This window comes from Cynocephalus volans, chromosome 1 (assembly GCF_027409185.1).
Source record: "Cynocephalus volans isolate mCynVol1 chromosome 1, mCynVol1.pri, whole genome shotgun sequence".
In the NCBI taxonomy this organism is placed as follows: Eukaryota; Metazoa; Chordata; class Mammalia; order Dermoptera; family Cynocephalidae; genus Cynocephalus; species Cynocephalus volans.
This window is the reverse complement of record NC_084460.1, coordinates 72,655,415-72,681,455: the sequence shown is the minus strand read 5'-3', so window position 1 is coordinate 72,681,455 and position 26,041 is coordinate 72,655,415. Positions and strand designations below refer to the sequence as shown.

Below are 26,041 nucleotides of genomic sequence, written 5' to 3'. Positions count from 1 at the left end.
AAACGTTTAAATTGATATTCTAGAATTGGAGATGTGTGGAAAAATAAACATTTTCATGATTTATTAGCAGAATAATGGAATGTTACAGTGTTGTGTATGGTGTACAGAAAGATATGTGCAAAGATAATAACTAGAGAATAATTTATAATTGTAAAAAATCAGAAACAATATAAAGCTAGATTATGAGATCAATGACACAGTTTTGTATTAGAGGCATAGAAATTTCCAAGATGTATTGCTAGGTGAAATAAGTACATCAGAGAAGAGTTCGTGTAAAATAGTTCTATTTTTGCGAAAAAAAAAAAACCTCTATGCAGTATATGTTTGCATAGACATAAAACTTTTACTGAGTGTTTAGTCTATGGCAGGCACCATTCTAAACCCTTTATAAATGTTTAATTTTTTAAATCTTCATAAAAATCCTATTAAATAGATATTATTTCTACCCTCACTTTACAAATTACAAAAGAGGCATGGAGATTATTAGGTAACTTTCACAATGTCATAGAGGTGGGAAAATCAAAACAAAGATTCAAACACAGGTGACCTGGTTTTCCTCCCTTCTTTTTCATCTATATTTTCTCCATTTCTTTCTCCACCTTCCTCCTTTGCACCCCCTTTTTTTTCTTTTCTTCCCCCACCTCTCTTAGTAAATCTTCAAATGTCTGTCAACCTTGGTTAGCAGGGAAAATGGGAGAAAATGGGGAGCAGAGAGGATAAGATTTCACTATTTTTCTCCATATAAAGCTTTAGTGTTTGCAAGATCACATGTTACTTTTATAAATAAAAACATTTAAAGGCTTAAAACCAGTGAAAACTTTAGTGCAACAAGTATTTATTTGTTGTATGCTGGTGTGCCAGTTGCAAGGCCCTCCAAAATTAAGTTCTATACACCTGATCACTTGAACACTTAAAACGTATTAAAAAGGCCTTTTGATGGAAAGAAAGGAACAGAGCAAAGGCTAGAAAGAAGAGGGGCTTTACAGAGAAACAATCTTGACCCCTCCTCATTTGAACTCTAAGCAGCTTTCTGGTTTCGCTTTGAGAAGACATAGGAATCTGAGGGATAGAGGTCCAGGCCACAGTAAAGGGAGGTCCCTGGGGAAGGACAAGCCCCAGCTGATGACTTTCCATTTCCAGGTGGTGTGGACATCCCAGTTCATGCTCACCCTTAACCACAGGACAACGTTCAGGGAGCCTCTCCAATGAGCAAGAAAGTGGGTGAGAGTACGGGAGCAGCAGCTCCACGCCTCAGTGGCAGCAGTCCCTCCTCCACTCCTCCAGCCCAGCTCCCTTTCAGCAGCGATGACGCAGGACCATGGGCACATGCGGGGGACCAGGGGAGGGAAACCCCGTTACACATGTAGGATCCAGGAAACAAAACCAGAATCTGCCACAGGTGTTGGTGTGAGGTCACTGTGAGTCTCCTGAGGCCCCTCCCCTTTGACTTCAGGGGAGTTGTGCAACAGCTGTGCCTGGCAGCCAGGGGCCTAGGGATGGGGAGGACAGCCACCTCCAGAGGATAGGCACCCAGACCTCAGTTTGCTGGAGGTTGTACTGGAAGAGCTACAGCCAAGACTGGGTGGGTTGCTTTCTGTGTCACCTCCCCTGGGGTGCAGGGTGTCCATGGATTGTGGGGAGGGGCTCTGGCCCACTCATTGTGTTGGTTCAGAGGGTGGGCAGGGATCCCAGGGGCCTGGGGAAATGACACAGGAAGTGGAGCTGGGACTCAGCAAGGGCCCCCAGCTGGCCCGGGGTACACCTGGCTGCCCCAGAACCATTCTAATGACAAGGTATGTCCTGTCTGAGAACACCTCCAAGGGCTCTGCTCCCCTTTAGCTAAGCTGCCTCACAGTACAGAGAGCAGCCCTAACTCATGTCCAGAAGTGGGCTCAGGGGTAGCTGCCAGCACAGTGGGGTATTAGAAGGGACGAGTGATAGAGCCTGCTGGTTGTCATTTAACAGGAAGTGTTTATTGGAAGTATGGCTGGGGCCCGAACTACGCGGGGCACTCTAGAATACCAGAAGGCAAGGCAGGACAGAGGCGGTGTAACGCATGGTGGCTGAGACCGTGGGCTCCAGATTCAGGCTGTCTGAGTTCGAATCCTGCCTCTGCTGCTTCTCATCTGTGGACTCTGAGCCAATTTCTTCATATAGGTTCTCCCCTTTGCCTCATCTCTGACACTGTATAACTATTGAAAGAGTTAAAAGAGTTACAGAGGATTACGAGAATCAACACAACTTTGTTAGAGCAGGAACTCTTACTGCAAAAAACTCTCAGTGAAATGTAGCTTTTATTATTTTAAATATTTGGCAATATCCCTGCTTCTCCAAACTCACTATATGGTTCCCATGTAATTTTATTTATGCACAGATATTGCTGGAAGTCTTGGCATGGTCACTGTGTCATTTCCCCAGTTCCAGGAACAGGCAGTCATTGTTTCTCCTGGTTTAGCAATTTAAGATTGCAGAAGGTGGGACAAGGATAATTAGTACAAGCGACTCTTGCTCATTGAAAAGTGTCAGGAATTTTGGAGGTTACTTTTTCTTTTTTGAATTTTCCTAACAGCAGAAGCTTCTCTTAATGCTGCCATAGCACTTGCAACAATTGTAGGGCTTTGAACAATGAACAAACACAAGGAAATGAAAAATAAATAAATAGATGAAAAGGGAAATGAGTGGATTTCTGTAGCTGGGTAGAAAAGTGATATGTAAAACAGCTGGGTTGGGTCATGGATTGAGCAGCTTTTAGATCTGTAAGGGAAATGTTCTTACTGACTGAAAGGAACACAATTATACTATACACTCATTGCTGTGTCAATAAGCACTGGTTAAAGGCTTTGTCTTGGACAAGACCAGCCTACTCTGGTTTTTGAGAGCTAGAATGCAGGTGGAGAGATGTTAAACATGTGTGAACTGGCCCCTGTGCACCTCTCCGTCCTCATCTGTAAGGAAATCTCTCCTGTTGTGCAACTTTAGAGCCTTGCTTGTGTCAAGCTCCCTGCAGCCTCATAACTTCTACCTGTGAGGTTCCCAATATTTTTAATACCCTACAACACCCCCGACACATGTCCGTGGCCTGGCTGATTTTAGTCTTTTTCAACTCTCAGGTGTGACTTTCCTGACAATGCCACCATCATCGCCATCTAAATCCCCATAACGCTTTCTTAAATCACCATTATTTTTATTAATAGAACTTAATATATTTGCAAATATATGCTTTGTTTTGTCACATATGTGTTATAAGTAATATTTTTATTACATTTGATTAATATAATATATTGTAATATACTTACATTAATTGTCTTCTCCATTTTTTTTCTAATCTGTGGTATAATGCCTTGTATGTGCTATTGCTTCAATTATTTCTTGAAAAATAAAACAGAAGGTTTATACTTAGTGGCTATTTAAGTATTTATATATTTATATATTTGTACATATGTGTACATATAGGTGTATATATATGAGGGTACTGGAAAAAGTTCATGGAAAAATAGAATTAAAAGATAAAATCTTTCCATGAACCTTTTGAAGTACCCTAGTATATGTATGCACTCATCTGTGTAAATACACACACACAAACACACACACACACACACACTCTATCCTACTGCCTTGAATACTGCTAAATTCAATAGCCAAATCACTTTACTTAATCAGTACTAATGACCGTACTTTTCATTTTCCAAATAATTCTGTTTTTAAATAGTTCTTAGAAGTCTTGCCTATTCTAGTAAAAACTAAATGGCTGCATAAGAAAGGTACCTCAAAGATATTCTTTAACAAATGATATAGTTTAAATGTTTTCCCCCTGAAACTCATATTGAAACAGTGCCTTATTTAAAGGTATTAAGAGGTGGTATTTTAAGAGGTGATTGGGTCATGAGGGCTCTGTTGTCATGAATTAATTAATCCATTCAAGGTTTAATTGATTAATGGGTTATCACTGCAGTGGACTATTTTTCATGAGCCAGTTAGGCTCTCAGTACATGCCTCCTCCCTTGTGATGCCATCCACCATGGTACGACATGGCACAAGGTCCTCACCAGAAGCTGACCAGATGTGGCCATCCATCCAATCTGGAGGTTCCCAGGCTCCAGAACTACAAGAAATAAACCTATTTTCTTTATAAATTATCCAACCTGAAGTATTCAGTTATAGCAAGAGAAAACAGACAAAAACAGAAAATTGGTACCAGGAATGAGGCAGTTGCCATAAAAATACCTGAAAATGTAGAAGCAGCTTTGGAATTGAGTAGCGAGTAGAATAATTTTGGAGGAGAAAGCTAAAAAAAAGCCTGACTTACTGTGAACAGAGTATGAAGGGTAATTCCGATGACAGCTTAGAAAACAAGAAGACTAAGGAAAGTCTGGAACTTCTCAGAGAATACTTAAGTGATCACAACCAGAATGCTGATAGAAATTGAGACAGTAAAGGCCTCTCTGATGAGGTTTCAGATAGAACTGAGAAACAAGGTATTGGGAACTTGAATAAAGATTATCCTGTTATATAATAACAAAGAGCTTGATTAAACTGTGTTCATGCCCTAGGACTTATGAAAGGCTGAATTTAGGAGTGATGAACTAGGTTATCTGGCAGAAGACATTTCTAAGCAGCAAAGCACTCAAGCTGCTTCATGGTTACTTTTGGCCGCTTACTATGAGATTCAGGAGCAAAGTGATGACTTAAAGATGGGATTTATAATGAAAAGTGAAACAAAGTAGAAAGATTTGTAGAACTCTGAGCCTGGCCAAGTAAAGAGTGAAAAAGCATGTTTGGGAGAGGAAACAAAGGGTATAGTCGAGGGACTATTTGCTAAAGAGATTATTACTGCTAGAAAGATCCAGACACTTTTCACCAGGGCAATGGGAAAGAGATCCTGAAGGTATTTCAAAGACCTTCAAAGCTACCCCTCCCGTCATAGAGCCATATGCCTGGGAGGGCAGAATTATTTCACCAGACTGGCCTGGGACACCCTCGACAGGCTCACTGCTCAGGGTGGCCCCAGGACTCTGCTTCATGCACACTAACACTGCACCCCTCGGCCACACCAGCTGTGGCTCAAGCAGCCCCGGTGTAGCTCAACTTCTAGCTCTGGAAGATATAAGCTGGAAGCCATGGGATGCTAACTCTAGAATCCCAGAAACCGAAACGTGTAGAGGCATAGCAGACTCCACCTAGATTTCAAAAGATGTATTGAGCAGTTAAAGACTTGTCTCACAGGCAGAGCCATCAGACAGCCCCTACTAGAACAATGCCAAGTAGAAACACGGGGTTAGAGCTGCCACAGATATTCTCCACCAGCCAATTTCTCATGGAGATGCAGGAATGGGACCCCACTGAGACCACAGTACTGTAGAACTAACAGCATGGAATGCCAACCTGCAAGTGCTGTAGCATGGGCTGAGCCCAGCAAAACCACAGGGATGGGGCTACCTGAGGCCTTGTGGATCCAAGCTCTGAACCAGTGTATCCATGAAGCAGCACACAAAACAAAAAATTATCGTGAAGTTACAAGGTTTGATATGTGCCCTGTTGATATTCAGAATTTCTTGGGGCCCATGGCTCCATACTCCTGGCCTATTTCTCCTTTTTGTACTGGGAATGAGTCCTCTATGCCTGTCTCACCATTGTATCTCGGAAGCAGATAACTTGTTTTGGTTTCACAGGTATATTAGTCCATCTCTGTTGCTTATAATAGAATACCTGAAACTGAGTAATTTATTTAAAAATGAAATTAATTTCTTATAGTTGGGAGGCTGGGAAATCCAAAGCCCAGAGAACAAATTTGGTGTGGTCCTTCTTCTTGGTGGGAAGTCTACACAGAGTCTCATGGTGACCAGGCCTAAGCAAGAGGAAGCAAACCTCCTTACTTGATCTCCTTTAAAGCCATCAGAACCATGCCCATTACTCCATGAATGAATCACTCCATTTACAAGGGCACAGTCCCGTAGTCTAATCACTTCTTAACGGCCCTACTTTCTTCAAATACCATAATTGTATTTCTTACCCTCTTAGCACAAGTTTCCAATATTTGAACTTTTGGGGGACACATTTAATCCGTAATGTCCCTCCCCTGGGCCTCAAAGTTGATGTCCTTCTCACAGGTAAATACATTCATTCCATCCCCAAAGTCTTAACTTTTTTCAGCTCAAAAGTTCAATGTCTCATTTGTGAAATCAAACAAGTTATCTGCTTCCCAAACACAATGGTGGGACAAGCTTATGGGTCCATATTCCTGTCAAAAAGGAAGAAACAGGTGAGAAGAAAGGGATAATAGTTTCTAAGCAAGTCAAAAACCCAGCAGGGCAGGCATCAAATCTCAAAGCTGGTGAATAATCTCCCTCGACCCCATGTACGGCATCCTCTGCACAGTGGTGTAGGAGTTGGGACTTCAAGTCCTCAGGCAGCTGCAGTCCTGTGGCTCCTCTGGGCTCAGCCCACACTTTATCTCTCCTGGACTGGCACTGTATGCTGGTAGCTCTATAGTTCTGGGGTCATGATGGTGGTCCCTCTTCCATGGCTCCACTGGGGGATGGCCCTTGTGAGGTTTCTCTGCTGCAACTCTCACCCCATTTCCACTCAGCATTGCTGTAATGAAGCTCTTTGTGGTGACCCTGCCCTAGTGACAAATATCTTCCTGGACCACAAGCTTTTCCATACATCCTTTGAAACTGAGGTTCCACAGCTCTCTCATTCTGTGAGCCTGCAGACAACACCACATAGATGCTACTCTGGCTTGTATCTTACAAAGAAGTGGGTTCGGCCACACCCAGGGCCAATTTAGCCATAGCTGGAGCAGTCAAGGAGCACTGTGCTGGAATGCAGGGAGCAGCTTCCTGACGTGGCCCTGGGCGGTTAGCCCATGGAAATTTCCCCAAGCCTGTTCCCCCAAACCATTCTGTCTTCTTAGTCCTCTGGGTCTGTGATGGGAGGGGCAGCCTTGAACATCTCTGAAATGCCTTCAAAGTCTTTTTTTACATTCTTTCAATAATCTCTTCCCTATGTACTAGTCTCTTTAGTGGAGAGTCAGTGACCAACATTTATTTCCTCTCCCAATGACACCTTTTCACTTTTTAAAAAATTTTTATCTTAACCTATATTTGTGGGATACAGTGTGTTGTTTCAATATATGTACATACTGCACAATGATTCACTTAGGGTGGACAACTAATGGGTAGAAAACCTTTTCACTCTTTATGTGGCCGGGCTGAGGATTTTCCAATTTTTTATTCTCTGCTTCCTTTTTAATTATAAATTCTGGCTTTCTGTTATGCTTTTTTTTTTTTTTTTCTTCCATAACTCAGCATAGGTTGTTACAAGTAACCATGCAGCTACCTGAATGCTTTGCTGCTTAGGAATTTTTTCTGCCAAATACTCTGGTTCATAACTCTTAAATTCCACATTCCATGAAATTCTGGGGCATGAACAGAATGCAACCAAGTTCTTTGCAACAAGTCTGAGTCTTGGTCTAGTTTCCAATAAACTTGTCCTAATTTCCATCTGAGACTTCCTCAGAATGGTCTTTATAGTCTATGTTTCTATCAGCATTCTGGTAGTGTGCAAAGCCAGCCTGGAAAAACTGCAAACATCTGACTTTAATCTGTGCATATCCATGGGAGGCCTTGGGAGCCCAGACCTGTCACTATGCCCAGGAGATGGAGTCAAAGGACATTATTTTTGAGCTCTAAGATTTAATGTCTGCCCTGCTGGTTTTGGACTTCTTTGGGGCCTGTTTCTCTTTTCTTCTGGACTATTCCTCCCTTTTGGAATGGAATGTGTACCCAGTTTCTGTTCTATCATTGTATGTTGAAAGTAGATAACTTGTTTTTTTTTTTCAGGTACACAGCTAGTAGAACTTTTGCCTTGATTTTCAGATGAGACTTTAGAATTTGAGTTGGTGGTAAATGATATAATATTGTTGATGGTGGTACAATAATATTCTCAAATTATAGGGAATATTCCCAATAATCTCAAAGATTTTTAGAATATTAGATTGGAATGATTGTATTTTGCCTGTAAGATGGACATGAATTTTTGACCATCTGGGGCAGAATGCTATGGTTAGGATATGATTGGCCCTCCAAAACTCATGTTGAAATTGGATCCCCAATGTGGCAGTGTTAGGAGGTGAGGCCTAGTGGGAAGCATTTAGTACAGGCAGGTAAATCCATCATGAATAGATTAATGCTCTCCCTTGGGGTAGGGAGGGTGAGTGTGTTGTCACTTCATCAGTTCCCACCAGAGCTGATTGTTAAAAAAAACTCAGCACCTCCCCTCCTTCTCTCTTGCTTCTCTCTTTCCACATGATCTCCTTGCAGCTTTCTGCCATGAGCAGAAGCAGCTTGAAACCTACCCAGATACAGTTGCCCCACAATTTAAATCAAATAAACATCTTTCTTCATAAATTACCCAGTCTCAGGTATTCTGTTATAGCAACACAAACTAATACACACACACACACACACACATGAAGAGATTCATTATAAGCAATGGGCTCATGTAATTTTGTATGCTAAGGCCCACAATCAGCAGCCTGTAAACTAGAGACCCAGGAAAGCCAGTGGTACATTTCAATCTGACTTTGAAGGCCTAAGAACCAGGAGAGCCAGTGATGTAGATTCTAGTCTGGGTCTGAAGGTCTGAGAACAAGGAAGCTCTGAAAGCAGAAGATCAAGAAATATGGCAGGAAGGAGTGAACTGCTCTTTCTTCCACCTTTTATTCTATTAAGATGCTCAAAGGAGTAGATGAAATCCATCTACATTGGGTAGGACAATCTAGTTACCCAGTAAATGGATTCAAACACTAATTTCATCCAGAAACACCCTCTGGACACATCTACAAATTGGGTTTAATCTGAGAATCCTGTGGCCAGTCAAGTTGATACACAATACCAACCATCACAAGTCCATCCTTTGTCAACTTGACACCCAAATGCATCTCCATAAACTATGCTTAAACCACAAACACAGAAAAAACAAGGCTATAATTCCACCTAACATGATACAACTATTCTGAGTGCAACTAAAAACATACTAACTTCTTAGCTAGAAGAGGAGTTAAAGTCCTTCAGTGATTTTTGCTTTTCTTCCTGATATCCCCTAACCTAAATGCTATGATGTCAGATTAAAAGTACTTAGATACTATGATATAAAATGAACACAACTTATGTTACATGATAAGGAATTAACAGAGGACAGAAAACAAAAACACATATATTATGTAGCAGAATATGGAGAGAATAATTACAGTTGTTATTTTTGTAACTGGTCACGTGTTCTTAACTGGTATTTACAGCCACCTTCTGCTACCTACTCGGTATTTCCTTTGCCTTCAGCAAAAACCTCAGCTGATCTTGGATATTTACCAGCAGAAAGACCCAAACATTCATTCCATGAAGGGTCTGGTTCACTCAAAGTTCTGCCTGAACTAGGTTGTTGTTTTCCATTGATTCTTTTTATAGGTCATGGTAACACTGAGAGATACCGTAAGGGATTTCCTGTATTCCAGACATGCTTTTCCTCACCTCCATTATGGAGCAGTACTTTAATTTCACCTTTGTAGTCATAATCAATTACTCCAGCCAACATAGTAATTCCTTTCTTTGCATGTTGATTCAGAGGCCAAAGTGGCCAGGTGGCGATCTTAACAACAGTTTAATGGAAAAATCGCTGTGTCTCCTGATGGAAGCATTCCTTCGTCTGGAACTAAGAACTCTAGGCCAGCAGAGCAAAATGCACATAAACAGGAAGCAAAAATGTTGCTAATGGTTCACTAGGAGTAGTAGTGGGTGGTGTGACTCCCATTTCCATGGGACATGGCAGGACCAGTGACTTCTATGAGCATGGGCCCGTTGCCATGCTTCTTTTGCTGGGAAGACAGTTCCTTGGTCAGACACGATATGGTGTAGAATATTATGATAGTGGTAATTCCACAGATGGTAGTTTGGGCTGAGGCACTGCAAATTGAGAAGGCAAATTTGTGTTTGGAGTAAGTGTTTATTCCAGTAAGAACTAAACACTATCCCTTTCACAGTGGAATTGGTCCAGTGTAATCAACCTGCCACCAGGTAGCTGTCTATCCAGCAAATAGTGCCATATCAGTGGCTCTGTGTAGGTGTCTGCTGTTGGTATATTGGGCTCTCAGTGATGGCTGCAGCCAGATTGGCTTTGGACATCCTGCCTTGCTCCTGGTATGAGGGGGAAAGCATTCGGTCTTTCACCATTAAATATAATGTTAGCTATAGTGTTTTTTTAATATTTTTTTATAGATGCTCTTTATCAAGGTAAACAAATTTCCCTCTATTTCTATTTTTCTGGGAGGTTTTTATTTTCCTATAAATTGGGGATGAATTTTGTCAAATGCTTTTCCTGAATCAATTAATATGATCATATAATTTTTCTTAATATGTTGAATAGCATGATTAATTTTAGAAAATTGAACCCTGGAACAAACCTCATTTAATCATGACATATAATTGTATTTATATAATTGATGTATTCTATTTGCTAGTGTTTTGTTAAGGATTATTTGCATCCGTATTTGTGAGGAATATTGGTTGGTAGTTTTTTTGTATTGTGTTTCTCTGGTTTGGTATCAGGTTAATACTTGCTTCATAAAATGAATTGGGAAGTGATACCTCTTCTGTTTTCTAGAAGAGATTGTGTAGCATTGGTATTACTTCTTTAAACATTTCATAGAATTTTCCAGTGAAATCATCTGGTCCTGGAGATTTTTTTTGCATATTTTTAAGTTGCGAAATCAATTTTCTTATAGGACTATTCAAATAAACTATTTCCTGTTGGGTGAGTTGTGATAGTTTATGTTTTTCAAGAAAATATTCCATCTTGTCTAAGTTGTCAAATTTATGTTTACAGAGTTGTTTGTAATATAACTCATCCTTTTAATAACTTCAGAATTTGTAGTGATAGCCCTATTCATTCCTGATATTGAAAGTTTGTGTCTTTCCTCTTTTATCTTTGTTAGACTTGCTAGAAGTTTGTCAATTTTATCTTTTCAAAGAAACAACTCTTTGTTTCATTGATTTTCTCTATTGTTTCTGTTTTCAATTTCATTGATTTCTGCTCTTATTTTTTTAGTTTTCTTCCTTCTGCTTGCTTTGAGTTTATTTTGCTCTTGCTTTTGTCCTTTGGAGGATCCAATTTTATAATTCATCAATTTGGAAAAAAGTCTTGGATTTTACCATAGTACATGATAGCTTACTTCAGCAATATGAGGTTTAATATTTGTGAGGTGTTAGAGATAAGGTAGGTAAAGAAATATGAAATGCTGTATGTCCAATCTATAGCAAATAAATATTTCTATGATATCTGATCAATTTTTAGTAAATGAATTGTTTTTCTTAAACTCTCTGTACTAACTTAATTTCCTACAATGTGCTCGGGCAACATATAAGAACATTTAGTAGGTCATATTTATCCAAGAAATGCCTGACGTGGGGTTATTAAAAATCAGGGTTTCATAAATATGTAAGTTAACTCTTACTACAAATGATGATATCAAGACCACCTAAAAGGATAATTTTGAGACTTTTACAGAAAAGCTCTTTAAATAGATAAAACAGGTTCCCATATTTCTTAAGCCTCATCTAAAAGGAACATTACTTTCTAATTTGTAGGGATTCCAGAATAAGTCAATTTTATTTGACCTAAATTTGCCCACATTAACAGTTAATGATTACAATAGATATATTTTTAATTAAAAATGTTTAGTTTTACCCTAAAAGGTCATACAAAATTTTATTAAAATTTGATAATATTGAGAAATGTTGATAATTCATTATATACCTTATTAAACAATAAAAAAACATGAATATTGTTTGTTTGGCTATGAAACATTTGAAATACAAATTAATTTTATTTTTACTAATAGATAGATCTGCTATTGGTTCATCAGAATGTTGAACTTTTGGAAGGTATGTATTCATTGTATTGATCTTATTTCTAGAAAGAGAAGAAGTTTATGCAGATCCCCTCAACAACCACAAATATAATACTCTGGATTGTGTGAGGTGATAAACCCTTCACCATAATGTAATTACAAACATGATCATCAGTTCATTTCTGAAAATTTGGAGTCAAATCATAAAGTATTATGCTGTCCTTATAATACACACTGTCTTAGGCAGAAAACAACCAAGACTGACTTTTGCTCCCAACTCTCTACGAATCACTCTAAATGATTCTATCACTTTACCTGACTTCTACCACATTAGCTGTTTTCTTCTCAATTTGTGATCACCTTGAGAATGGCACAGAGCCACATGCAAAAGTTGAGTTAGCTCAGTACATTTCCAAAGCAAGTGAACATTTTGAATTTGGATGGGGGTGTACCAGCCCACATTTTCTCTTGGGGGTTCCCATGAGCCCTAGAAAACCTTTGTTCCTTGGGCTGTAGGTTACAGCTGGGATGCTGGGGCACTGCAGTGCTGGAGGATGCCGACCAGCACCCTGGAGACCTGGCTCCCTGGAGAGGAATGGGCCTGATGCCAGCAGGTGTTTCCTTGGATCCAGTGCTCCCCAGGTACAAGAATAAGCTTAGGAAGCCACTAGATGCTTTAGGACAGCTGCCAGGGGAACAAGACCCTGGGTAAATTTATGAGCCATAGTGTCTTCCTTCTAGATATAAAAGGCTTCATGAAAACTCTGGCGGTTTTTAGAATAGATATATTCAAACAGATGGTTAAATCCATCTTTACCTGTCTGCAAAGTACCTTTCCAATGGTACAAATTAAAACAATGATTATACAAGCAGAGGAATGGATTTCATTAAAATACGTAATTGGCATCTATTATACTTAAATTGCTTATAATGTACATTATGAAATATTTATAATGTTGTTGGTTTTGTGTACGTTTTTTAAACTAAGTTTTCTCTGAAAAGGAGTACTTTGATAATTTGTATTATGAAATTTTAAAATGTTTCATTCTGTGATATATATATTATTGAGATTATAAAACCCCAAAAGCTAGACTCTATACATTATATAGCACTCCATTTATGTTTTCTAGATTTATAAGACATGTTTATATTTGTGTAATACATATGATTTATTGTGAAATAAAAAGTTTCACATTTACCTTTTTTTAATTATTTAGTTTCTTAAAAGAAATGCCTTTAATTTTCTTGTTCTCATATTTTTTCTCAAATTGAATATCTGTATTATTTTTTAGCATTATGAGTAGTATACAAAGATAAAGATTGCTCAGTTTATTTTTAGCATCTGAGACTGTGATGTGTATGTCTATCTTTCCCCAATTCAAAACTCAATAGATCCTAAAAATATTACTGTAGAATTCTTTTGTTTGTTTTCATTTTTCAAATAACTAAAAGGAAACTTCAAGATTGTGTAAGCCTGTTCATCTCATTTTACAAGTAAACAAGTTTAGGTATTTGAGACTAAGCTGCACAATTAAACAATTAGTTGTATAATAGATGCCCTCTCAGGAATCAGTTTAAGTTTTTTTCTCACCAAGCATTTGATTGTGGCTGATGTTGAAGTCAAGGGTGGTTCTTCCAAAGACAGAGTCCAGGGCCTGAGTCCCACCAAGGATGCTTTAGGAAGTTCACGTCGACAGGACTTGAGAAGGACGTCTCTGTATGACCTCCTCCTTCTGTGGACAAGGACAACTATTAACTGCTTCTCCTGGCTCTAAACAAGGAGGGCTTCCCCTGGTAGGATACCATGTGGGCCTCAGCATTCAGCATCCCTGTGCTTCCCGTGTGAAGAGATCAGCCCATCTGAGGTGCAGGGTCACTTAGGACGCCCCTTGTCTGATGCTCTATGAGTTGGAGCCCTGGTTGCCAAGCACCTTCCCCCTTGTCTCCCACTTGTGAACAACGACTGTTGAGCTGAAGAAGGACGCCCTGGGCCCAGCGTGACGTTCTGATTCTCCTTCCATCTCACTCTCTCCTGTTTGACACTTGTGCTTTGAGAGTAAGCTCTCACATTGCCTTCCCTCAGACACAGTGCAAAACATAAGATGTAAATATGGTTCATAGAACAAATCCTAAACCACTGATTTAATATACTATTTGATAGAGCATAAGCATAGCATTCATCTTATATTGTCCTGCATAATACCTGAAAACTGTACTGGATGAGAGGACATTTTATCCATACACCTGGCACCACTGTGCCCACCTGCAGCATTGGCCCAACCTCAGCAGCACAGTCTCCCTCTCTGACAGGAGTGTGTGGAACTAGGAACGGGTGACCTGTGTTCTCTTCTGTGTCTCACATAAGGACTCAGTTCCTCTGCACCCTCATAGCCTCTCCTCCTCCTTTCCCTTCGCCTTTTTTTTTTCTGCCTGGATTATCTCTAAACACCTTCCCTTTTCCTTCTCTTTATGCTGCTTGGAGTATCATCTAAAACTGGAATAGCTCAATATTATAATCTTTCATGATAGATTTAATATTTTTTAACATAATGGTGGTTGTGATGATCTCTTTTATATTTTTAGTCTTAACAGGTTTTGAAACTAATAACAAATATGAAATTAAGAACAGCCTTGGGCAGAGGATTTTCTTTGCAGCAGAAGATACTGATTGCTGTACCCGAAATTGGTGTGGGCCATCTAGGCCTTTTACCATGAGGACTGTTGATAATACAGGCCGAGAAGTCGTGACTCTGGAGAGACCGCTGAGATGTAGCAGCTGTTGTTGCCCCTGCTGCCTTCAGGAGGTCGGTGAGCAGTTACCAGAGCAGTTTAAAGTAGTTCAGCAAATATTTTCACCTTCTCATTGAACCTATCTAATCAAATAAGATTTAAAAGAAAACTAATTGTATAGGAAATTGTACAGGAAAGAAGTAAATTGTGTTGGAAAGACCAGTGAACAAGAGTGAATGGTTAGCCCCATGCTCCTGAGCAGTCTTCCTTGTAGGACTGAGCATCAGCCCAGAGATTAAGAGTTCTTGGTACTCAAGGAAAGATCAGATATGGCAACTTAGTCAAATCACTTGTTGGAAATGACTGTAAGAGACACAGCCAAAGCCATTCCTGGAACAAGTGAATGGAAGAATGAAAAAACACACACACACACTCACACACAAAACAAAACAAAAAACAGTAATCTCATTTTCTGTGTTTTTCATTTCTCTTTTATTTTCATAAAAATTTCTATATTTCTGATATCTGTAATAAGGGTACCCTATGTGGAAGCATCTTTAGCTCTGTAAAGACCAGCTCTCTGTGTTTCACATTCTCATACAGTATGTGGATTTCAGGGGAGACAGCAAGGCACAGAAACTTTATAGGAATGTTGGTGTTTGCTTTGGTCCTATTGGCCGAAGACCAGCTCTGCCTGGATAACTTAGTCATTCCATCCAGGTTGCTGTGAGAGCATGACACAGACAGAGAGATACAAGCACATAGTTATTTGGTGTCTAATACTGCATTATTGATGCTGCATTATTTTGAGAGGGTAACTCAATTTCCTCATATGAAATTACTGTTTTCCTTTCAATATAGGTTAGGTATAATTATAAGTCCACGAGAATACCTGTAGGAAAACTGAGAGTTTGATGGCAAATGGCCTACAATTTGAATAACACATTAACATACATTACATTATTTCATCTTTACAAAAGGCCCTAGGAAGTCCTCATTTACAGAAGAGCATACTGAGGCACTAACAAAAACAGCGCCCAGGTTCCAGTCCCCATTCTTGTCAACATAGCACCATTGGCACTCATTCTGGAAACTGCACCGGTGAGCAGAGGTCTTCATAAATATGAACCACTGTTTTTAAAGAAGTTTAAGAAAATTATTCCTAAATAATTTAGACAGTTTTCATAAGTAAGAAATTTAAAAACGTACGAGTCCAGCAGATGCGTGCTAAGTGCATAGACCGTGCATTCAGCCTGCCCGAGTTTCTGCTCATCTCTTTCATGTCATAGCTGAGGAATTGGATGCAAGTTAACTCACCTGTGTGTCCATCATTTATGTCCTCTATAAAACAAAGTTATAGTACCAACCTAGTGAGCAAGTGCTGAGAATTAAGTGGTACTTAGAAAGAACAATGTCTGGCACTTAGAGAGCGCTCATAAAGTGGGATCTATTATTAGATTTTATTGTGAAAATTATGATTACATTTATATATACTCGTATTCTTTTGTTTCTGTAGATAGAAATCCAAGCTCCTCCTGGTGTACCTCCTGGTTATGTTACTCAGATCTGGCATCCATGTCTGCCAATGTTTATGATTCAAAATGGGAAGAGAGAGGATGTACTAAAAATTACTGGTCCATGTTTTGTGTGCAGTTGTGGCATAGATATTGATTTTGAGGTAAGAGATATCATAAGCTTATAGGATTTGCTTTTTTAGTGTAAGTAGACTATAAGTTTGTAAGATGTTATAGATACATTAAATAGCTATTGTGTATTGATAGCTCAAGAGAGAGATGATGTGCTCATATATTTAACTTTGTCAGAGAAGAATTTATTATTCTGATTAAAGGTCAGTATTGATTATGATAAATGAGAAAAAGAGAAGCAGAGTCATGTCAAACAAAAATAAGCAAAATACTTAATTCTTAAACATGGTGATTTTTGTATGGTGGCACCGTATATTATCCATTTTAAATAGAATGCTAACTTTGTTATTTGAGTCTGATTGAAAGCACATGGGTCCTTCCTTGATCTGAAATATAGGTTGCCAGTGCCCTAGATCGTGAAAGAAGTTCTGACATGCTTGAGTTCCAACGAAAAGCCCGATTATGCAAACACAGTTTTAAGAAAGTTATTATAAAACATACTACCCAATTATGCTTCTCTGTGGTCTCTTCTTTGTCCCTGAATTAAATTAGGTCCTTGGAAACCACAATATGCTGTATATTTACTTCATGGAGCAATGTCATTATAACAGTTCTCCAACAGATGGTCTAACCTTACAATCCAAATTATTTAGTTGCAAATGTTTAAAAATTGGGAGATTTTATAACTTAATCTTGATATCCTGATTCTCTTGGAAAACTAAAATATCTGGTAAACAGTACCCATATTTGATAGAATGGGGAAAATATTCTAAAGCTGAGTAGAACTACCCCTTATGATAAGGTACAGGAACTCTGGCAATGTCCTCACATCTTATTAAGGTTTTCCACAATCCATCTTCATCCTGTTATTTTATCTGCCTGCCTCCTCAAATCATATGAATTTGAATTTCTCTGTTAGAATCTAGATATACAAAGATGAATCCTTCCCCTTATAGACTTCATAGTCTTATGACAGAGATGGGCCATGTTAAGAAAATACTCATGATGTAGAGACTTTAAAAAGGCTCTTATACAGAGAAACATATAATGTTGTGTGTATGTATGTGTGGGTGTGTGATATGTATGTGAAAAGAAGTCATATAGGAATATGTATAATAAAACTTCTCGCATGCCTATTAAAATTAAAACATATATAAGGTTATTTTTCTTTCAAAAAACAATATTAACAAAAGGTTAGCTGACATATAACATATTTTTAGAAAATGTTAGAGAAGCATTGTGAAACTCTCATATTTAATGCTAAAAATTTAAATATCATCCAGCCATCCCTCTGCTATGGATGTGTTAAAGCACTCATATCTGTAATGAATTAACTTCTCTACTGTGCATCTAGAACGATAATAACTAGGTACTGTCTTTGAGAGAATTGAGAAATAATGACTTGATTTATTTTCTGTGGGGTAAAAATAAAGGTTTGACACTTTATCACAGATATTATCAGTACTATGGACCACTACAGAACATGGATTCCCTCAGGGCATGGAATCTCAGAGTAGAAAAGTAATAAGAGCCTGATCCACCGCAGAGGCAGGAGTCATTCTAAGGGAAGGAATAGTTTAAGAGGCATTTCATTAGTGTACTGAGGGAAACTGATTCATGGCTTTGATGTCAATTGAACATGAAAGAAAATTTGGAGATGATTCTGATGTCTTATTAAACTGATGGCTGATGTTTGAGAAGCTGAATGAATAATGACACTGTTGGACAGGTTAAGAATCTTGGGGAAAAACAGTCGATTTGTGTGCAGCTAATGAATTGTACTCGGGTCATGTTGAATTTTAGTTATGTAGAGGAAAATGTTGGGAAGTTTTCAGCATACAGATCTGTGAGGATGCTGATCAGAACTTCCTCCATCCTCACAGCCTTCAAAACTTTGGTTTAGATACTTACAGTTTCTCCCTTCACAAGGCAGAGCAAGTAATAGAATGCTATGTTTATGAAAGGTAAGGCCACGTGAAGCAAGCAACTCTTAGTCTTTGCCAACAGATCTTTTCCCAACAGCATAGATCCACCTGTCTCAAAGCCCCTTATAGTCTTCTGGTTATCCTCCAAATGTTGCAGAGTACAGCTGCACAGCCCTGGATCACCATCCACCCAATCCTTTTCTGTATGTAAGTCACCCATTAATGAACCTTGACAATAATAATTTATGGAGTTGCTTACTTCATTTCAGTCTAAAGATACCTTCACAGTCCTGAGAATATGTTACCTTAGCTCTGCACTCACAGATCATTGAAACTGTGAGATTATCCCAGGGGTGAGTAGAAGAGAGACAAGTAAACCTTCTATCCCGTGTAGATGATAATGGAGTCTGTCTCCTTCTAGGACTTTTGGTAGAGGAAAAAATATGCCCACATGAGACTGACATCCCAAGCTAGCCCTCTCTATGAGTTCGAAGGTTGATTTCATACCACTGCTGTGGTTCAAGAATCTCAAAACATAGAAATTGGTCCTGAATGGTGATATAGATGGCAAATTGAATGTAAAAGCACACTGGAAGCAGATTTGTCACCAAGGACACTTTCTGTTTCTACGCAAAAATTCTATCTTCACAACATTATATGCAAAAATTGCTTGAGGAACTAATCCACTAAGAACAAGAGTCAATAGACAAAACAAACTGCATATAATAGAACCATCTGCTAATAATTATAAAAGGAACATTAAAGAGACAAAAGAAGAATATAAAAGGCCATAGGGAAGAATGAGACTATAAATAATGACAGGAAGATTTGAAAACAAGCCAAATACAACCTCTAAAAATGAGGACAGTCATTGGTATAACTTCATTGAAAAGGTCAAAATTTAAATTAGATACAGATAAAGAGTTAGTGAATGGGATGATCCCTGTGAGAGAAGTACAGAGAAGGGAAAAGAGATATAAAATTTTGCATCTCTTTACATGTGTGTGTGTGTATCTACATATACATATATATATATAATATTATATTATTTTTTGATCTCTTCAATTTTATGTCTCTTTTTATATATGAAGGGCTATGGGAGCAAAAGTAAGCTGCTCCTGCGTATGCAAAAGATGAGTTACAAGAAAAGTGAAGACAGGGAATGTGCCGAAATAATATTATAAAGGTAAATAGCTAAAAATTTTGCAAAGTTGATGCCATGGACTCTCAGATTCAGGAATTGCAAGGAGTTCTGGGTAAGGAAAAGAAATAATGCCGCAATGTAGTGTAGATCAACTGCAAACTTCAATCAAAAAAGCAGCAAATGGTAACGTGGAAGGTTAGGTTATCTTTACTTTACTATGTAATTCTCTGACCATTGAGGGGTTTGAGAATGTTACTCTAAATTTACTGGCTATTTGTATTTTCTCTTTTTTTGCATTGTCTATATACATTGTAATTTTACTATTTTACTATTAAATTGCTTACATTTTTCTTGTCAATTTATAAAAATAATTTGAGTAATGAAGACATTGATCCTACATCTGTCCTCAGATTTGCAAACATTTTCTTCAAGTCTACATTTTTATTTTTGAACTTTTTGTTATATGTATAAATACACACAAATACACCTATAGTAATGTACATATATACTATATAGTCTTTGTATATAAACATATATATGTATTTGCCATACAGATATTTTAAATTTTATACAGTCAAATACATCTATTTTAATAGCTTCTGGTTCTCTTGTCTTAATTATAAACGTCCTCTCAAACACCACATTTTATCGACTCTCTTTTTATTTGTTTATGTTTGAATATTTAAGTCACTTGGCATTTTATTAGCACAATATAGGATCAAATTTTATTTTCTATTGACTAAACAGTAGTGTCATCTCAACTTATTAGGTAAACTGTTCTTCCTTACTGAATTGGAATACCATCCTTGCCATACATTAAATTCTCAAAAGTCATGGGAATCAGTTTCGGATTCTCTCTTTCATTGCATTGACGTATGTGTAAATATTTGTTTTTACAACAGTGCTTTATGATTTGATTGTGGTGATTTAATGACTCAATGATATGTCTTCTATTTGTATAATTTTTTTGGTATTATCAGATGTTTCCTTTCATGTGAACATGAAGGTAATTTTATTCAATTTTTAAAAAGCTAAAATCCAATTGGTATTGTGTTAAATCTACTCAATATTTTTAAATTAACATTTTTATGATGCTAAACCTTTACATCCAATAAGCGTTATGCCTTTTTATTCATTCATATTTATTTTGTATTCTTCATAAGACCACATAGATTTCCTCATGTAAAACTTCTCCCCTTTTTGTCAAATTTTTTTCTAAGTATAGGCTTTGTTACTAACAAAGAATACTTATATTTGTAAGTGTTTATTGCTAATATTGAGAAAAGCTGTATGTTTTTACTTACCACTTATCCAGGAATGTGACTCTTTTCTAGTATTTAGAACATGTTTTGGTTTTGTTTACTTAGTTTTAGGTATAAAATGCAATATAAATGAGATCATTGTAGCTCTTCGAAAGTTTATATATCAAGTAGCTCATTTTTCCCCAGCCTATTCTGATAGCAAAGCTGAATAATAATTGCAATAGTAAGAATACCTACCAAGTTGATAATATTAATTGAAATAGAGGCAAATGTTTTATAGTTTAAAGTTTTTGTTAAAATGTTTCATAGCCTTTTTATTCCTATATTGCCCAGAGTAGAAACTAACAAAACATTTTTTATTTTGTAAAAGGTTAGGCAGAAAATGTTTGAGGTTTTGTGGGTCACATGGTTCTTTGTGCTACAACTCAATTCTACTGTAGCATGAAGGTAGTAATTGACCATATGTAAATGAATGGGCATGGTTTATTTACAAAAACAGGGTGAAAGCTAGATTGGGTCTACTAACCATTGTTTTCTAACCCCAACCCAGATTTTTATTGGGATTTGCTACTTAACTTTCTAAAAGATAGACTATTATAATGGTCTGCAGTACAGACTCTGTAGCCACAATGACTGGGTTTGAAAACCATTAATGACTTCCTACCTATGCAACCTTGGACAAATTACTTAATGCCTTTGCTTCAGTTTTCTCAAATGAAAATTGTATATAAATACAGTGTATACTTTGAAAGATTGTTAGGGTTAAACTAAAATTGTAAAGTCTATATATGCACTGAATATATTAAATGTTATATAAATACTGAGTTAATCACTTAATGAACACCTTTTCAGCAAGTGTTCATATCATTATATGTTTTGAATTATATAGATTTTCTATGTTTTATACTTTATTACAGTGTATTATTTTGATACTTATCTAGGTTCTATGTGCTAGTGTTTTATTTAAAGTTTTCCTATTTATATTTACATTGTGAGTGAGTCTTTAGTTTCCTATTTAGAATATCTTTACCAATTATTGGTATTAAATTTATGAATCTGTAAATTTAGTACTAATATAATACACTACAAGTCTTGTCATCACACTTCTGACACCAAATGTGTGGCTCTTTTCCCCACACCAACAATTCTCCAATTCTCCAGAAACCAACTGTGTGTACTACCACTCAGTTCAATTCTGACACTAACAACCTAGAGTTAATGCAACCACACAGGTTAAGGTCTCAGTCTCACAAGATTGTCCTGTACTTCAGACACCAATCACAACTCCAAGACCTCCTGTACTTTTGACCATTCAGCTATAAACAGGATTCCCACAACCCCCTCCACAGATTTGATAATTTGCTAAAGGTGCTTGCAAATTTTAGATATGTTTACAGAGTTATTGTAAAGAATACTATAAATGATATAAATAAATAATCAAATGAGACTACATAGGGTGAATTCCAGAAGAGTCCTGAGCACAGGAGCTTCTGTCCCCATGCTGTTGGGGTGAGTTACCTTCATGGCACAGGAATGTGTTCACCATGTCAGAATATCTGAATTTGTTGTTTAGAGTTTTTAGGAAGTTTCATTATGTAGGTATCATTAATTAAGCCATTGGCCATAGGTGAATAACTAAATCTTCAGCCCTACTCTCTTCTCTGCAGGTTGGGCATAAGACTGAAAGATCCAACTCTCTAATCATTGCTTGGACTTTCTGGTGTCCGGCTACCATAATGAAGTTATCAGGGGCCTCTAACCACCAGTCGTCTCATTAATATACAAAGTCTTATCAATTGTGAAGCTACGTGACAGAAATCTGTGTGCCAGGAGCTGAGGGCCAGAAATCTGGAACAAAGTCCAAATATTATAACAAGACTCTCCTATCACTCTTATTACTCAGAAAGTTATAGGGGTTTTATTAGTTTTGTGTCAAGAAACAGAGACAAAAAGTAAATATACATTTCTTATTATGTCACAAATATCAAGTTATTTCCACTAGTTGAAATCATTTTACTATAGATATTTTTGTTTTTAAAATATTATCTAGAAATTATCAAGACTTTATAATTTTTCAGTTATATGTTATTATTTATATTTTTGATTCACTATAGAAATTTATATTTTCTACTTATATAAATTTTGGTGAATTTTTAAATTTCTTGCTGTAGGAATCAAAATGGGGAAATATGAATATCTGTTAGGTCTAGTGGTGGGTTTATGGTGGCTAGTAAATTATCTTTGGCAATTTTTATTTTTAGAAACATTTCAAAATTAAAATAAATTTTAGAAACAAAATATGAAGCTTTTATTATTAGCTTCAAATCCTTAGATGATAGCCATTAGCAAAGAAAACACTAAATTGTGCCATATAGAATTTCTGTTAGTCCGTTTTACCTCAACAGCATTGCAAAGTACATACCCTTCAAAATTCAGCGGCTGGGCCAACTGCGTGGCGCACTTGGGAGAGTGCAGCACTGGGAGCGCAGCAGCGCTCCCACCATGCAGGTTCGGATCCTACATAGGGATGGCCGGTGCGCTCACTGGCTGAGCGCGGTGCAGGCGACACCAAGCCAAGGGTTGCGATCCCCTTACCAGTCACAAAAAGGACAAAAAAAAAAAAAATTCAGCAGCTTAAAACATCAGGCATTTATTTTCATGCTTTTGGGTCTGCAGGTCAACTGTTTTTCAATGGATACAACTAGGCTCAGCTAGTTGGCTCTGATAAAGGCTGCAAACTGGCCTCAGGTGTGATCCAGGTATATTCACTCTGGATTTGTAGCAGCAGCAGCTACCGGGATCATGTTTTTCTAGTGGGTGTTTATCTGAGACCAAGAGCCAGACCAAACCACTTAGCCATGTTGCCATGTTTCAGGTCACTGCTCATGCCCATCTGCTAACATTCCATTTGTCAAACAAGCCCAAGACAGAGCCTATTAAGAGCAGGAAGATACTTTAGGCTGCAATGGGAGGGAGAAGAAAATGAATATTTCACAAAGAGTAATCCATGTTATCACAATTTCATATTAGAAGTTTCTTTCAGGTTTTTTTAAGAACCCATCCACCCCCACTCACATAAAAGAAGTCAACGCTTTTTAGTTTCCCCACTTTTATTAAGTTGGTTCTAACCTGAGGCAAGGTCTTCAGAGGGTGTTGCTAGCACATGTGGTACTTTGTCCAAATTTGAAAAGGACATTCCTGCCCTGGGTTGACATAACCCTGCAAGTATATATCTTGGTTAATATCAGCTGCATTTAACCCCCACTTGTCTACTTGGCTACGTGTTTTAGTCTGGGCACGCTTTTTTCAACTCTATATGATGACCCTCAGCTTTACCGGGCAGAATTTTTACAATCCTTTTTATGTTGGAGCTCTCTTTTTCACAAACCCTTCCTTGTTGCTCACACGCCTGCTGTTATTCTGTCTCACCCCAACCCTCAGCCTGGGGCATCCCATCAAGTTGCTTCTTGGTGACTTCCTTCACTCAAAACTGCCAATCTTCTTTTCTAGGTTCTTGGCATTTCATGTTTTCCTCCTGACAGTGTTTGGTAATGAACTCTCACATCATATTCAAACTTGCAACCTATGTAAACTCTCTGTGCTTCTTTTAAAGCAAAAATCACAAGAGAGAATTTTTTACTGCCTTCCTGACAGCTCCTAGGACTTTGATTGAAGAAAAATTTCATATTTGTATACTCTTCTGCTTAAATTTTGGTTTGGATCAAGATTTATTGATGTCTTAAAGTAAAATAGAAAATGTTACGGATTTCAGATTGTTAAAGCAATTAATAACTAAAGCCAAAATGAGAGCTAAGTGACTATGCACACACAGGTCCACGCTAGGTAATTGGGAAAGATCCTGGGAGCTGTTGGCCAAGGACACCAGCTCAGTCCTCAGCAGTAGCAGCAGCATCTTGCAGCAGCAATAGCAGCAAAATCATCAGCAGCAGCGGTGGCCTCTTGGGGCATCCCGGGAGCACTGGCAGCAACAGCTTGCAGCAACAGCCTCCAGAAGCAGTAGCGGCCTCCCTGTGGACCCCTGGGGGGCATTCTGGGGGTGGGGGCTGACATAGATCAGAGCCACTCATTTTTTATACTTAAGTCCATAACCCAGGACACCTAGGTGCCCACATGCATCTACATCAGACAATAGCCAAGGAACACCTGCACTGCACATGCATATTTATGTCAAATGCTTGGCAAGATTCTGAACATCTGAGGGGCCCTGACTCTTTTCCTTCACTTTCCCTACATGTACCAATTCTCTGACAGCTTTTTCAAATATCTATAAGTATGGTGCCTATATACATCTAATGAGAAATAAAATGTTCATAGTTACATGTGGTGCATAATTTTAATACAATATTTTTTCATTTTACTCCAACTTTGAAAGTATATTTTCATTAGTTTTCTAGAATTCATTAAGACTATATTTTCTTTTGTTTTATTTTGCAATTTAGATTAAATCTCTTGATGAAAAAACTGTGATTGGCAGGATTTCTACGCATTGGTCTGGTTTTGGTAAAGAGATATTTACAGACATTGACAACTTTGGGATCCAGTTCCCTAGAAACTGACATCAAAATGAAAGCCGTGATACTTGGGGCTTGCTTCCTCATTTTAAGTCTATTCTTGCTAATTTTGGTTATAGATAGTTTCTCTAGAATCATTCTAAAAATAATACAGTAAATTGTTCATTTAAATATTACTTTCTTAAATTTACAGGTTTTATACAAAGGTTCCCATTTAATCCTAGCTCTGAAAATCTGTGTGGTCCTTCTGACACCCATAGTTTCTGTCTGAAGAGTCTACACACTTTCAAATGGCAAGAGAAGGACCTCATATGTTAAGGAGTGGCCCAATTTGGGGGGGTGGGGTAACTTAAAAGTCAAAGTTAGTGCTTAGGAGCTTACATGAAATAAAACTTGGTAAAATATGAGGATTTCATCTTGATTCATTATTAAATTATATTATCTAATAAAGGTATAAACTGCAATAAGACTATACACCCAATCAAAATTCTAGATTTAACTACCAATTTACAGGAAATACATGGGATAGAGCATGAAGTTGTCTTCACATTAGAATGACCTAGAAAGCTTTAAAATATCCCAAATACCAGGCCATACTGCAGTTTAACTAAATCAAAAGCTCAGAGTTGGAGGTTTGTATAGTCCCCAGGTAATTCCAATATGCAGCTGAACTTGAGAATTAGCGGACAGAGCAATGTTTCTATATACCTCAGCTACACAGTAGAAACACCTGGGTAACTTTTAAACTCCCCATGTCCAGGTTGCTCCTAAATCTATTAAATCAAGATCTCAGGAAGGGAGATCGAGCATTCTAGTTGTTTAGAGATCCTAGGTGATTCCAATGTGCAACTAAGGTTGGAAACACTAGATGAATATCTCAAACATTGATTTGGGGACGTG

At 37.8% G+C, this 26,041-nt stretch overlaps 1 pseudogene; it reads left to right on the top strand.

The window, feature by feature from the left end:
- The first annotated feature begins 1,305 nt into the window (after positions 1-1,305).
- On the top strand, positions 1,306-25,298 carry LOC134380769 (phospholipid scramblase 2-like; annotated as a pseudogene).
- The last annotated feature ends 743 nt before the right edge of the window (positions 25,299-26,041 follow it).